The sequence below is a fragment of the Podarcis bocagei genome, assembly GCF_964188305.1.
Source record: "Podarcis bocagei genome assembly, contig: HAP1_SCAFFOLD_191, whole genome shotgun sequence".
Taxonomy (NCBI): domain Eukaryota; kingdom Metazoa; phylum Chordata; class Lepidosauria; order Squamata; family Lacertidae; genus Podarcis; species Podarcis bocagei.
Genome location: NW_027670257.1, coordinates 1 through 16,810, shown reverse-complemented (window position 1 = coordinate 16,810; position 16,810 = coordinate 1).

The window sequence follows — 16,810 nt, the reverse complement described above, 5'->3', positions numbered from 1 at the left end:
ATTGTGACCGCGCGGCTTAGGGATTTTTTCAAAAAAAGTTTTTCAGACTTCGAGGGCTAATTCTGTTTCCGATGATAAAAACCCATCTGTTTCCACCGAAAAACATTTCAGGGGATCATTTGCAACAGTTTGCCAACATTTTTGAGGGAATTGCAGAACGTCAGATTTTTAGCAGAAATTGTGACCGCGCGGCTTAGGGATTTTTTCAAAAAAAGTTGTTCAGACGTCGAGGGCTAATTCTGTTTCCGATGATAAAAACCCATCTGTTTCCACCGAAAAACATTTCAGGGGATCACTTGCAACAGTTTGCCAACATTTTTGAGGGAATTGCAGAACGTCAGATTTTTAGCAGAAATTGTGACCGCGCGGCTTAGGGATTTTTCAATAAAAGTTGTTCAGACGTCGAGCGCTACTTTTGTTTCCGATGATAAAAACCCAACTGTTTCCACCGAAAAACATTTAAGGGGATCACTTGCAACGGTTTTCCAACATTTTTGAGTGAATTGCAGAACGTCATATTTTTAGCAGAAATTGTGACCGCGCGGCTTAGGGATTTTTTCAAAAAAAGTTGTTCAGACTTCGAGGGCTAATTCTGTTTCCGATGATAAAAACCCATCTGTTTCCACCAAAAAACATTTCAGGGGATCATTTGCAACAGTTTGCCAACATTTTTGAGTGAATTGCAGAACGTCATATTTTTAGCAGAAATTGTGACCGCGCGGCTTAGGGATTTTTTCAAAAAAAGTTGTTCAGACGTCGAGGGCTAATTCTGTTTCCGATGATAAAAACCCATCTGTTTCCACCGAAAAACACTTCAGGGGATCACTTGCAACAGTTTGCCAACATTTTTGAGTGAATTGCAGAACGTCAGATTTTTAGCAGAAATTGTGACCGCGCGGCTTAGGGATTTTTTTCAAAAAAAGTTGTTCAGACGTCGAGGGCTAATTCTGTTTCCGATGATAAAAACCTATCTGTTTCCACCGAAAAACCTTTCAGGGGATCGTTTGCAACAGTTTGGGACCATTTTTGAATGAATTGCAGAACGTCAGATTTTTAGCAGAAATTGTGACCGCGCGTCTTAGGGATTTTTTCAAAAAAAGTTGTTCAGACGTCGAGGGCTAATACTGTTTCCGATGATAAAAACCCATCTGTTTCCACCGAAAAACCTTTCAGGGGATCGTTTGCAACAGTTTGGGACCATTTTTGAATGAATTGCAGAACGTCAGATTTTTAGCAGAAATTGTGACCGCGCGGCTTAGGGATTTTTCAAAAAAAGTTGTTCAGACGTCGAGGGCTACTTTTGTTTCCGATGATAAAAACCCAACTGTTTCCACCGAAAAACATTTCAGGGCTTCACTTGCAACGGTTTTCCAACATTTTTGAGTGAATTGCAGAACGTCATATTTTTAGCAGAAATTGTGACCGCGCGGCTTAGGGATTTTTTCAAAAAAAGTTGTTCAGACGTCGAGGGCTAATTCTGTTTCCGATGATAAAAACCCATCTGTTTCCACCGAAAAACATTTCAGGCGATCACTTGCAACACTTTGCCAACATTTTTGAGGGAATTGCAGAACGTCAGATTTTTAGCAGAAATTGTGACCGCGCGGCTTAGGGATTTTTTTCAAAAAAAGTTGTTCAGACGTCGAGGGCTCATTCTGTTTCCGATGATAAAAACCCATCTGTTTCCACCGAAAAACCTTTCAGGGGATCGTTTGCAACAGTTTGGGACCATTTTTGAATGAATTGCAGAACGTCCGATTTTTAGCAGAAATTGTGACCGCGCGGCTTAGGGATTTTTTCAAAAAAAGTTGTTCAGACGTCGAGGGCTAATTCTGTTTCCGATGATAAAAACCCATCTGTTTCCACCGAAAAACATTTCAGGGGATCATTTGCAACAGTTTGCCAACATTTTTGAGGGAATTGCAGAACGTCAGATTTTTAGCAGAAATTGTGACCGCGCGGCTTAGGGATTTTTTCAAAAAAAGTTGTTCAGACGTCGAGGGCTAATTCTGTTTCCGATGATAAAAACCCATCTGTTTCCACCGAAAAACATTTCAGGGGATCACTTGCAACAGTTTGCCAACATTTTTGAGGGAATTGCAGAACGTCAGATTTTTAGCAGAAATTGTGACCGCGCGGCTTAGGGATTTTTCAAAAAAAGTTGTTCAGACATCGAGCGCTACTTTTGTTTCCGATGATAAAAACCCAACTGTTTCCACCGAAAAACATTTAAGGGGATCACTTGCAACGGTTTTCCAACATTTTTGAGTGAATTGCAGAACGTCATATTTTTAGCAGAAATTGTGACCGCGCGGCTTAGGGATTTTTTCAAAAAAAGTTGTTCAGACGTCGAGGGCTAATTCTGTTTCCGATGATAAAAACCCATCTGTTTCCACCGAAAAACATTTCAGGGGATCACTTGCAACAGTTTGACAACATTTTTGAGTGAATTGCAGAACGTCAGATTTTTAGCAGAAATTGTGACCGCGCGGCTTAGGGATTTTTTCAAAAAAAGTTGTTCAGACGTCGAGGGCTAATTCTGTTTCCGATGATAAAAACCCATCTGTTTCCACCGAAAAACATTTCAGGGGATCACTTGCAACAGTTTGACAACATTTTTGAGTGAATTGCAGAACGTCAGATTTTTAGCAGAAATTGTGACCGCGCGGCTTAGGGATTTTTCAAAAAAAGTTGTTCAGACGTCGAGCGCTACTTTTGTTTCCGATGATAAAAACCCAACTGTTTCCACCGAAAAACATTTCAGGGGATCACTTGCAACGGTTTTCCAACATTTTTGAGTGAATTGCAGAACGTCATATTTTTAGCAGAAATTGTGACCGCGCGGCTTAGGGATTTTTTCAAAAAAAGTTGTTCAGACGTCGAGGGCTAATTCTGTTTCCAATGATAAAAACCCATCTGTTTCCACCGAAAAACATTTCAGGGGATCACTTGCAACAGTTTGACAACATTTTTGAGTGAATTGCAGAACGTCAGATTTTTAACAGAAATTGTGACCGCGCGGCTTAGGGATTTTTTCAAAAAAAGTTGTTCAGACGTCGAGGGCTAATTCTGTTTCCGATGATAAAAACCCATCTGTTTCCACCGAAAAACATTTCAGGCGATCACTTGCAACACTTTGCCAACATTTTTGAGTGAATTGCAGAACGTCAGATTTTTAGCAGAAATTGTGACCGCACGGCTTAGGGATTTTTTCAAAAAAAGTTGTTCAGACGTCGAGGGCTAATTCTGTTTCCGATGATAAAAACCCATCTGTTTCCACCGAAAAACCTTTCAGGGGATCGTTTGCAACAGTTTGGGACCATTTTTGAATGAATTGCAGAACGTCAGATTTTAAGCAGAAATTGTGACCGCGCGGCTTAGGGATTTTTTCAAAAAAAGTTGTTCAGACGTCGAGGGCTAATTCTGTTTCCGATGATAAAAACCCATCTGTTTCCACCGAAAAACATTTCAGGGGATCACTTGCAACAGTTTGCCAACATTTTTGAGGGAATTGCAGAACGTCAGATTTTTAGCAGAAATTGTGACCGCGCGGCTTAGGGATTTTTCAAAAAAAGTTGTTCAGACATCGAGCGCTACTTTTGTTTCCGATGATAAAAACCCAACTGTTTCCACCGAAAAACATTTAAGGGGATCACTTGCAACGGTTTTCCAACATTTTTGAGTGAATTGCAGAACGTCATATTTTTAGCAGAAATTGTGACCGCGCGGCTTAGGGATTTTTTCAAAAAAAGTTGTTCAGACGTCGAGGGCTAATTCTGTTTCCGATGATAAAAACCCATCTGTTTCCACCGAAAAACATTTCAGGGGATCACTTGCAACAGTTTGACAACATTTTTGAGTGAATTGCAGAACGTCAGATTTTTAGCAGAAATTGTGACCGCGCGGCTTAGGGATTTTTTCAAAAAAAGTTGTTCAGACGTCGAGGGCTAATTCTGTTTCCGATGATAAAAACCCATCTGTTTCCACCGAAAAACATTTCAGGGGATCACTTGCAACAGTTTGACAACATTTTTGAGTGAATTGCAGAACGTCAGATTTTTAGCAGAAATTGTGACCGCGCGGCTTAGGGATTTTTCAAAAAAAGTTGTTCAGACGTCGAGCGCTACTTTTGTTTCCGATGATAAAAACCCAACTGTTTCCACCGAAAAACATTTAAGGGGATCACTTGCAACGGTTTTCCAACATTTTTGAGTGAATTGCAGAACGTCATATTTTTAGCAGAAATTGTGACCGCGCGGCTTAGGGATTTTTTCAAAAAAAGTTGTTCAGACGTCGAGGGCTAATTCTGTTTCCAATGATAAAAACCCATCTGTTTCCACCGAAAAACATTTCAGGGGATCACTTGCAACAGTTTGACAACATTTTTGAGTGAATTGCAGAACGTCAGATTTTTAGCAGAAATTGTGACCGCGCGGCTTAGGGATTTTTTCAAAAAAAGTTGTTCAGACGTCGAGGGCTAATTCTGTTTCCGATGATAAAAACCCATCTGTTTCCACCGAAAAACATTTCAGGCGATCACTTGCAACACTTTGCCAACATTTTTGAGTGAATTGCAGAACGTCAGATTTTTAGCAGAAATTGTGACCGCACGGCTTAGGGATTTTTTCAAAAAAAGTTGTTCAGACGTCGAGGGCTAATTCTGTTTCCGATGATAAAAACCCATCTGTTTCCACCGAAAAACCTTTCAGGGGATCGTTTGCAACAGTTTGGGACCATTTTTGAATGAATTGCAGAACGTCAGATTTTAAGCAGAAATTGTGACCGCGCGGCTTAGGGATTTTTCAAAAAAAGTTGTTCAGACGTCGAGGGCTACTTTTGTTTCCGATGATAAAAACCCAACTGTTTCCACCGAAAAACATTTCAGGGGATCACTTGCAACGGTTTTCCAACATTTTTGAGTGAATTGCAGAACGTCATATTTTTAGCAGAAATTGTGACCGCGCGGCTTAGGGATTTTTTCAAAAAAAGTTGTTCAGACGTCGAGGGCTAATACTGTTTCCGATGATAAAAACCTATCTGTTTCCACCGAAAAACCTTTCAGGGGATCGTTTGCAACAGTTTGGGACCATTTTTGAATGAATTGCAGAACGTCAGATTTTTAGCAGAAATTGTGACCGCGCGGCTTAGGGATTTTTTCAAAAAAAGTTGTTCAGACGTCGAGGGCTAATACTGTTTCCGATGATAAAAACCCATCTGTTTCCACCGAAAAACCTTTCAGGGGATCGTTTGCAACAGTTTGGGACCATTTTTGAATGAATTGCAGAACGTCAGATTTTTAGCAGAAATTGTGACCGCGCGGCTTAGGGATTTTTCAAAAAAAGTTGTTCAGACGTCGAGGGCTACTTTTGTTTCCGATGATAAAAACCCAACTGTTTCCACCGAAAAACATTTCAGGGCTTCACTTGCAACGGTTTTCCAACATTTTTGAGTGAATTGCAGAACGTCATATTTTTAGCAGAAATTGTGACCGCGCGGCTTAGGGATTTTTTCAAAAAAAGTTGTTCAGACGTCGAGGGCTAATTCTGTTTCCGATGATAAAAACCCATCTGTTTCCACCGAAAAACATTTCAGGCGATCACTTGCAACACTTTGCCAACATTTTTGAGGGAATTGCAGAACGTCAGATTTTTAGCAGAAATTGTGACCGCGCGGCTTAGGGATTTTTTTCAAAAAAAGTTGTTCAGACGTCGAGGGCTAATTCTGTTTCCGATGATAAAAACCCATCTGTTTCCACCGAAAAACCTTTCAGGGGATCGTTTGCAACAGTTTGGGACCATTTTTGAATGAATTGCCGAACGTCCGATTTTTAGCAGAAATTGTGACCGCGCGGCTTAGGGATTTTTTCAAAAAAAGTTGTTCAGACTTCGAGGGCTAATTCTGTTTCCGATGATAAAAACCCATCTGTTTCCACCGAAAAACATTTCAGGGGATCATTTGCAACAGTTTGCCAACATTTTTGAGGGAATTGCAGAACGTCAGATTTTTAGCAGAAATTGTGACCGCGCGGCTTAGGGATTTTTTCAAAAAAAGTTGTTCAGACGTCGAGGGCTAATTCTGTTTCCGATGATAAAAACCCATCTGTTTCCACCGAAAAACATTTCAGGGGATCACTTGCAACAGTTTGCCAACATTTTTGAGGGAATTGCAGAACGTCAGATTTTTAGCAGAAATTGTGACCGCGCGGCTTAGGGATTTTTCAAAAAAAGTTGTTCAGACGTCGAGCGCTACTTTTGTTTCCGATGATAAAAACCCAACTGTTTCCACCGAAAAACATTTAAGGGGATCACTTGCAACGGTTTTCCAACATTTTTGAGTGAATTGCAGAACGTCATATTTTTAGCAGAAATTGTGACCGCGCGGCTTAGGGATTTTTTCAAAAAAAGTTGTTCAGACGTCGAGGGCTAATTCTGTTTCCGATGATAAAAACCCATCTGTTTCCACCGAAAAACATTTCAGGGGATCACTTGCAACAGTTTGACAACATTTTTGAGTGAATTGCAGAACGTCAGATTTTTAGCAGAAATTGTGACCGCGCGGCTTAGGGATTTTTTCAAAAAAAGTTGTTCAGACGTCGAGGGCTAATTCTGTTTCCGATGATAAAAACCCATCTGTTTCCACCGAAAAACATTTCAGGGGATCACTTGCAACAGTTTGACAACATTTTTGAGTGAATTGCAGAACGTCAGATTTTTAGCAGAAATTGTGACCGTGCGGCTTAGGGATTTTTCAAAAAAGTTGTTCAGACGTCGAGCGCTACTTTTGTTTCCGATGATAAAAACCCAACTGTTTCCGCCGAAAAACATTTAAGGGGATCACTTGCAACGGTTTTCCAACATTTTTGAGTGAATTGCAGAACGTCATATTTTTAGCAGAAATTGTGACCGCGCGGCTTAGGGGATTTTTCAAAAAAAGTTGTTCAGACGTCGAGGGCTAATTCTGTTTCCAATGATAAAAACCCATCTGTTTCCACCGAAAAACATTTCAGGGGATCACTTGCAACAGTTTGACAACATTTTTGAGTGAATTGCAGAACGTCAGATTTTTAGCAGAAATTGTGACAGCGCGGCTTAGGGATTTTTTCAAAAAAAGTTGTTCAGACGTCGAGGGCTAATTCTGTTTCCGATGATAAAAACCCATCTGTTTCCACCGAAAAACATTTCAGGGGATCACTTGCAACAGTTTGACAACATTTTTGAGTGAATTGCAGAACGTCAGATTTTTAGCAGAAATTGTGACCGCGCGGCTTAGGGATTTTTTCAAAAAAAGTTGTTCAGACGTCGAGGGCTAATTCTGTTTCCGATGATAAAAACCCATCTGTTTCCACCGAAAAACATTTCAGGCGATCACTTGCAACACTTTGCCAACATTTTTGAGTGAATTGCAGAACGTCAGATTTTTAGCAGAAATTGTGACCGCACGGCTTAGGGATTTTTTCAAAAAAAGTTGTTCAGACGTCGAGGGCTAATTCTGTTTCCGATGATAAAAACCCATCTGTTTCCACCGAAAAACCTTTCAGGGGATCGTTTGCAACAGTTTGGGACCATTTTTGAATGAATTGCAGAACGTCAGATTTTAAGCAGAAATTGTGACCGCGCGGCTTAGGGATTTTTCAAAAAAAGTTGTTCAGACGTCGAGGGCTACTTTTGTTTCCGATGATAAAAACCCAACTGTTTCCACCGAAAAACATTTCAGGGGATCACTTGCAACGGTTTTCCAACATTTTTGAGTGAATTGCAGAACGTCATATTTTTAGCAGAAATTGTGACCGCGCGGCTTAGGGATTTTTTCAAAAAAAGTTGTTCAGACGTCGAGGGCTAATTCTGTTTCCGATGATAAAAACCCATCTGTTTCCACCGAAAAACACTTCAGGGGATCACTTGCAACAGTTTGCCAACATTTTTGAGTGAATTGCAGAACGTCAGATTTTTAGCAGAAATTGTGACCCCGCGGCTTAGGGATTTTTTTCAAAAAAAGTTGTTCAGACGTCGAGGGCTAATTCTGTTTCCGATGATAAAAACCCATCTGTTTCCACCGAAAAACCTTTCAGGGGATCGTTTGCAACAGTTTGGAACCATTTTTGAATGAATTGCAGAACGTCAGATTTTTAGCAGAAATTGTGACCGCGCGGCTTAGGGATTTTTCAAAAAAAGTTGTTCAGACGTCGAGGGCTACTTTTGTTTCCGATGATAAAAACCCAACAGTTTCCACCGAAAAACATTTCAGGGGATCACTTGCAACAGTTTGCCAACATTTTTGAGGGAATTGCAGAACGTCAGATTTTTAGCAGAAATTGTGACCGCGCGGCTTAGGGATTTTTTCAAAAAAAGTTGTTCAGACGTCGAGGGCTAATTCTGTTTCCGATGATAAAAACCCATCTGTTTCCACCGAAAAACATTTCAGGGGATCACTTGCAACAGTTTGCCAACATTTTTGAGGGAATTGCAGAACGTCAGATTTTTAGCAGAAATTGTGACCGCGCGGCTTAGGGATTTTTTTTCAAAAAAAGTTGTTCAGACGTCGAGGGCTAATTCTGTTTCCGATGATAAAAACCTATCTGTTTCCACCGAAAAACCTTTCAGGGGATCGTTTGCAACAGTTTGGGACCATTTTTGAATGAATTGCAGAACGTCAGATTTTTAGCAGAAATTGTGACCGCGCGTCTTAGGGATTTTTTCAAAAAAAGTTGTTCAGACTTCGAGGGCTAATTCTATTTCCGATGATAAAAACCCATCTGTTTCCACCGAAAAACATTTCAGGGGATCACTTGCAACAGTTTGACAACATTTTTGAGTGAATTGCAGAACGTCAGATTTTAGCAGAAATTGTGACCGCGCGGCTTAGGGATTTTTTCAAAAAAAGTTGTTCAGACGTCGAGGGCTAATTCTGTTTCCGATGATAAAAACCCATCTGTTTCCACCGAAAAACATTTCAGGCGATCACTTGCAACACTTTGCCAACATTTTTGAGTGAATTGCAGAACGTCAGATTTTTAGCAGAAATTGTGACCGCACGGCTTAGGGATTTTTTCAAAAAAAGTTGTTCAGACGTCGAGGGCTAATTCTGTTTCCGATGATAAAAACCCATCTGTTTCCACCGAAAAACCTTTCAGGGGATCGTTTGCAACAGTTTGGGACCATTTTTGAATGAATTGCAGAACGTCAGATTTTAAGCAGAAATTGTGACCGCGCGGCTTAGGGATTTTTCAAAAAAAGTTGTTCAGACGTCGAGGGCTACTTTTGTTTCCGATGATAAAAACCCAACTGTTTCCACCGAAAAACATTTCAGGGGATCACTTGCAACGGTTTTCCAACATTTTTGAGTGAATTGCAGAACGTCATATTTTTAGCAGAAATTGTGACCGCGCGGCTTAGGGATTTTTTCAAAAAAAGTTGTTCAGACGTCGAGGGCTAATTCTGTTTCCGATGATAAAAACCCATCTGTTTCCACCGAAAAACATTTCAGGGGATCACTTGCAACAGTTTGCCAACATTTTTGAGTGAATTGCAGAACGTCAGATTTTTAGCAGAAATTGTGACCGCGCGGCTTAGGGATTTTTTCAAAAAAAGTTGTTCAGACGTCGAGGGCTCATTCTGTTTCCGATGATAAAAACCCATCTGTTTCCACCGAAAAACCTTTCAGGGGATCGTTTGCAACAGTTTGGCACCATTTTTGAGTGAATTGCAGAACGTCAGATTTTTAGCAGAAATTGTGACCGCGCGGCTTAGCGATTTTTTTCAAAAAAAGTTGTTCAGACGTCGAGGGCTAATTCTGTTTCCGATGATAAAAACCCATCTGTTTCCACCGAAAAACACTTCAGGGGATCACTTGCAACAGTTTGCCAACATTTTTGAGTGAATTGCAGAACGTCAGATTTTTAGCAGAAATTGTGACCCCGCGGCTTAGGGATTTTTTTCAAAAAAAGTTGTTCAGACGTCGAGGGCTAATTCTGTTTCCGATGATAAAAACCCATCTGTTTCCACCGAAAAACCTTTCAGGGGATCGTTTGCAACAGTTTGGAACCATTTTTGAATGAATTGCAGAACGTCAGATTTTTAGCAGAAATTGTGACCGCGCGGCTTAGGGATTTTTTCAAAAAAAGTTGTTCAGACGTCGAGGGCTAATTCTGTTTCCGATGATAAAAACCCATCTGTTCCCACTGAAAAACCTTTCAGGGGATCGTTTGCAACAGTTTGGCACCATTTTTGAGTGAATTGCAGAACGTCAGATTTTTAGCAGAAATTGTGACCGCGCGGCTTAGGAATTTTTTCAAAAAAAGTTGTTCAGACGTCGAGGGCTAATTCTGTTTCCGATGATAAAAACCCATCTGTTTCCACCGAAAAACCTTTCAGGGGATCGTTTGCAACAGTTTGGGACCATTTTTGAATGAATTGCAGAACGTCAGATTTTTAGCAGAAATTGTGACCGCGCGGCTTAGGGATTTTTTCAAAAAAAGTTGTTCAGACGTCGAAGGCTAATTCTGTTTCCGATGATAAAAACCCATCTGTTTCCACCGAAAAACATTTCAGGGGATCATTTGCAACAGTTTGCGAACGTTTTTGAGGGAATTGCAGAACGTCAGATTTTTAGCAGAAATTGTGACCGCGCGGCTTAGGGATTTTTTCAAAAAAAGTTGTTCAGACGTCGAGGGCTAATTCTGTTTCCGATGATAAAAACTCATCTGTTTCCACCGAAAAACACTTCAGGGGATCACGTGCAACAGTTTGCCAACATTTTTGAGTGAATTGCAGAACGTCAGATTTTTAGCAGAAATTGTGACCGCGCGGCTTAGGGATTTTTTCAAAAAAAGTTGTTCAGACGTCGAGGGCTAATTCTGTTTCCGATGATAAAAACCCATCTGTTTCCACCGAAAAACATTTCAGGGGATCACTTGCAACAGTTTGACAACATTTTTGAGTGAATTGCAGAACGTCAGATTTTTAGCAGAAATTGTGACCGCGTGGCTTAGCGATTTTTTTCAAAAAAAGTTGTTCAGACGTCGAGGGCTAATTCTGTTTCCGATGATAAAAACCCATCTGTTTCCACCCAAAAACACTTCAGGGGATCACTTGCAACAGTTTGCCAACATTTTTGAGTGAATTGCAGAACGTCAGATTTTTAGCAGAAATTGTGACCGCGCGGCTTAGGGATTTTTTTCAAAAAAAGTTGTTCAGACGTCGAGGGCTAATTCTGTTTCCGATGATAAAAACCCATCTGTTTCCACCGAAAAACCTTTCAGGGGATCGTTTGCAACAGTTTGGGACCATTTTTGAGGGAATTGCAGAACGTCAGATTTTTAGCAGAAATTGTGACCGCGCGGCTTAGGGATTTTTTCAAAAAAAGTTGTTCAGACGTCGAGGGCTCATTCTGTTTCCGATGATAAAAACCCATCTGTTTCCACCGAAAAACCTTTCACGGGATCGTTTGCAACAGTTTGGCACCATTTTTGAGTGAATTGCAGTACGTCAGATTTTTAGCAGAAATTGTGACCGCGCGGCTTAGGGATTTTTTCAAAAAAAGTTGTTCAGACGTCGAGGGCTAATTCTGTTTCCGATGATAAAAACCCATCTGTTTCCACCGAAAAACACTTCAGGGGATCACTTGCAACAGTTTGCCAACATTTTTGAGTGAATTGCAGAACGTCAGATTTTTAGCAGAAATTGTGACCGTGCGGCTTAGGGATTTTTCAAAAAAAGTTGTTCAGACGTCGAGGGCTACTTTTGTTTCCGATGATAAAAACCCAACTGTTTCCACCGAAAAACATTTCAGGGGATCACTTGCAACGGTTTTCCAACATTTTTGAGTGAATTGCAGAACGTCATATTTTTAGCAGAAATTGTGACCGCGCGGCTTAGGGATTTTTTCAAAAAAAGTTGTCCAGACGTCGAGGGCTAATTCTGTTTCCGATGATAAAAACCCATCTGCTTCCACCGAAAAACCTTTCAGGGGATCGTTTGCAACAGTTTGGCACCATTTTTGAGTGAATTGCAGAACGACAGATTTTTAGCAGAAATTGTGACCGCGCGGCTTAGGGATTTTTTTCAAAAAAAGTTGTTCAGACGTCGAGGGCTAATTCTGTTTCCGATGATAAAAACCCATCTGTTTCCACCGAAAAACCTTTCAGAGGATCGTTTGCAACAGTTTGGGACCATTTTTGAATGAATTGCAGAACGTCAGATTTTTAGCAGAAATTGTGACCGCGCGGCTTAGGGATTTTTTCAAAAAAAGTTGTTCAGACTTCGAGGGCTAATTCTGTTTCCGATGATAAAAACCCATCTGTTTCCACCGAAAAACATTTCAGGGGATCATTTGCAACAGTTTGCCAACATTTTTGAGGGAATTGCAGAACGTCAGATTTTTAGCAGAAATTGTGACCGCGCGGCTTAGGGATTTTTTCAAAAAAAGTTGTTCAGACGTCGAGGGCTAATTCTGTTTCCGATGATAAAAACCCATCTGTTTCCACCGAAAAACATTTCAGGGGATCACTTGCAACAGTTTGCCAACATTTTTGAGGGAATTGCAGAACGTCAGATTTTTAGCAGAAATTGTGACCGCACGGCTTAGGGATTTTTCAAAAAAAGTTGTTCAGACGTCGAGGGCTACTTTTGTTTCCGATGATAAAAACCCAACTGTTTCCACCGAAAAACATTTCAGGGGATCACTTGCAACGGTTTTCCAACATTTTTGAGTGAATTGCAGAACGTCATATTTTTAGCAGAAATTGTGACCGCGCGGCTTAGGGATTTTTTTCAAAAAAAGTTGTTCAGACGTCGAGGGCTAATTCTGTTTCCGATGATAAAAACCCATCTGTTTCCACCGAAAAACCTTTCAGAGGATCGTTTGCAACAGTTTGGGACCATTTTTGAATGAATTGCAGAACGTCAGATTTTTAGCAGAAATTGTGACCGCGCGGCTTAGGGATTTTTTCAAAAAAAGTTGTTCAGACTTCGAGGGCTAATTCTGTTTCCGATGATAAAAACCCATCTGTTTCCACCGAAAAACATTTCAGGGGATCATTTGCAACAGTTTGCCAACATTTTTGAGGGAATTGCAGAACGTCAGATTTTTAGCAGAAATTGTGACCGCGCGGCTTAGGGATTTTTTCAAAAAAAGTTGTTCAGACGTCGAGGGCTAATTTCTGTTTCCGATGATAAAAACCCATCTGTTTCCACCGAAAAACATTTCAGGGGATCACTTGCAACAGTTTGCCAACATTTTTGAGGGAATTGCAGAACGTCAGATTTTTAGCAGAATTGTGACCGCACGGCTTAGGGATTTTCAAAAAAAGTTGTTCAGACGTCGAGGGCTACTTTTGTTTCCGATGATAAAAACCCAACTGTTTCCACCGAAAAACATTTCAGGGGATCACTTGCAACGGTTTTCCAACATTTTTGAGTGAATTGCAGAACGTCATATTTTTAGCAGAAATTGTGACCGCGCGGCTTAGGGATTTTTTCAAAAAAAGTTGTCCAGACGTCGAGGGCTAATTCTGTTTCCGATGATAAAAACCCATCTGCTTCCACCGAAAAACCTTTCAGGGGATCGTTTGCAACAGTTTGGCACCATTTTTGAGTGAATTGCAGAACGACAGATTTTTAGCAGAAATTGTGACCGCGCGGTTTAGGGATTTTTTTCAAAAAAGTTGTTCAGACGTCGAGGGCTAATTCTGTTTCCGATGATAAAAACCCATCTGTTTCCACCGAAAAACACTTCAGGGGATCACTTGCAACAGTTTGCCAACATTTTTGAGTGAATTGCAGAACGTCAGATTTTTAGCAGAAATTGTGACTGCGCGGCTTAGGGATTTTTTTCAAAAAAAGTTGTTCAGACGTCGAGGCTCATTCTGTTTCCGATGATAAAAACCCATCTGTTTCCACCGAAAAACCTTTCAGGGGATCGTTTGCAACAGTTTGCCAACATTTTTGAGTGAATTGCAGAATGTCAGATTTTTAGCAGAAATTGTGACTGCGCGGCTTAGGGATTTTTCAAAAAAAGTTGTTCAGACGTCGAGGGCTCATTCTGTTTCCGATGATAAAAACCCATCTGTTTCCACCGAAAAACCTTTCAGGGGATCGTTTGCAACAGTTTGGCACCATTTTTGAGTGAATTGCAGAACGTCAGATTTTTAGCAGAAATTGTGACCGCGCGGCTTAGCGATTTTTTTCAAAAAAAGTTGTTCAGACGTCGAGGGCTAATTCTGTTTCCGATGATAAAAACCCATCTGTTTCCACCGAAAAACACTTCAGGGGATCACTTGCAACAGTTTGCCAACATTTTTGAGTGAATTGCAGAATGTCAGATTTTTAGCAGAAATTGTGACTGCGCGGCTTAGGGATTTTTTCAAAAAAAGTTGTTCAGACGTCGAGGGCTCATTCTGTTTCCGATGATAAAAACCATCTGTTTCCACCGAAAAACCTTTCAGGGGATCGTTTGCAACAGTTTGGCACCATTTTTGAGTGAATTGCAGAACGTCAGATTTTTAGCAGAAATTGTGACCGCGCGGCTTAGCGATTTTTTTCAAAAAAAGTTGTTCAGACGTCGAGGGCTAATTCTGTTTCCGATGATAAAAACCCATCTGTTTCCACCGAAAAACCTTTCAGGGATCGTTTGCAACAGTTTGGGACCATTTTGAATGAATTGCAGAACGTCAGATTTTTAGCAGAAATTGTGACCGCGCGGCTTAGGGATTTTTTCAAAAAAAGTTGTTCAGACGTCGAAGGCTAATTCTGTTTCCGATGATAAAAACCCATCTGTTTCCACCGAAAACATTTCAGGGATCATTTGCAACAGTTTGCGAACGTTTTTGAGGGAATTGCAGAACGTCAGATTTTTAGCAGAAATTGTGACCGCGCGGCTTAGGGATTTTTTCAAAAAAAGTTGTTCAGACGTCGAGGGCTAATTCTGTTTCCGATGATAAAAACCCATCTGTTTCCACCGAAAAACCTTTCAGGGGATCGTTTGCAACAGTTTGGGACCATTTTTGAATGAATTGCAGAACGTCAGATTTTTAGCAGAAATTGTGACCGCGCGGCTTAGGGATTTTTTTCAAAAAAAGTTGTTCAGACGTCGAGGGCTAATTCTGTTTCCGATGATAAAAACCCATCTGTTTCCACCGAAAAACCTTTCAGAGGATCGTTTGCAACAGTTTGGGACCATTTTTGAATGAATTGCAGAACGTCAGATTTTTAGCAGAAATTGTGACCGCGCGGCTTAGGGATTTTTTCAAAAAAAGTTGTTCAGACTTCGAGGGCTAATTCTGTTTCCGATGATAAAAACCCATCTGTTTCCACCGAAAAACATTCAGGGGATCATTTGCAACAGTTTGCCAACATTTTTGAGGGAATTGCAGAACGTCAGATTTTTAGCAGAAATTGTGACCGCGCGGCTTAGGGATTTTTTCAAAAAAAGTTGTTCAGACGTCGAGGGCTAATTCTGTTTCCGATGATAAAAACCCATCTGTTTCCACCGAAAAACATTTCAGGGGATCACTTGCAACAGTTTGCCAACATTTTTGAGGGAATTGCAGAACGTCAGATTTTAGCAGAAATTGTGACCGCACGGCTTAGGGATTTTTCAAAAAAAGTTGTTCAGACGTCGAGGGCTACTTTTGTTTCCGATGATAAAACCCAACTGTTTCCACCGAAAAACATTTCAGGGGATCACTTGCAACGGTTTTCCAACATTTTGAGTGAATTGCAGAACGTCATATTTTTAGCAGAAATTGTGACCGCGCGGCTTAGGATTTTTTCAAAAAAAGTTGTCCAGACGTCGAGGGGCTAATTCTGTTTCCGATGATAAAAACCCATCTGCTTCCACCGAAAAACCTTTCAGGGGATCGTTTGCAACAGTTTGGCACCATTTTTGAGTGAATTGCAGAACGACAGATTTTTAGCAGAAATTGTGACCGCGCGGTTTAGGGATTTTTTTCAAAAAAAGTTGTTCAGACGTCGAGGGCTAATTCTGTTTCCGATGATAAAAACCCATCTGTTTCCACCGAAAAACACTTCAGGGGATCACTTGCAACAGTTTGCCAACATTTTTGAGTGAATTGCAGAACGTCAGATTTTAGCAGAAATTGTGACTGCGCGGCTTAGGGATTTTTTCAAAAAAAGTTGTTCAGACGTCGAGGGCTCATTCTGTTTCCGATGATAAAAACCCATCTGTTTCCACCGAAAAACCTTTCAGGGATCGTTTGCAACAGTTTGCCAACATTTTTGAGTGAATTGCAGAATGTCAGATTTTTAGCAGAAATTGTGACTGCGCGGCTTAGGGATTTTTTCAAAAAAAAGTTGTTCAGACGTCGAGGGCTCATTCTGTTTTCCGATGATAAAAACCCATCTGTTTCCACCGAAAAACCTTTCAGGGGATCGTTTGCAACAGTTTGGCACCATTTTTGAGTGAATTGCAGAACGTCAGATTTTTAGCAGAAATTGTGACCGCGCGGCTTAGCGATTTTTTTCAAAAAAAGTTGTTCAGACGTCGAGGGCTAATTCTGTTTCCGATGATAAAAACCCATCTGTTTCCACCGAAAAACACTTCAGGGGATCACTTGCAACAGTTTGCCAACATTTTTGAGTGAATTGCAGAATGTCAGATTTTTAGCAGAAATTGTGGCTGCGCGGCTTAGGGATTTTTTTCAAAAAAGTTGTTCAGACGTCGAGGGCTCATTCTGTTTCCGATGATAAAAACCCATCTGTTTCCACCGAAAAACCTTTCAGGGGATCGTTTGCAACAGTTTGGCACCATTTTTGAGTGAATTGCAGAACGTCAGATTTTTAGCAGAAATTGTGAC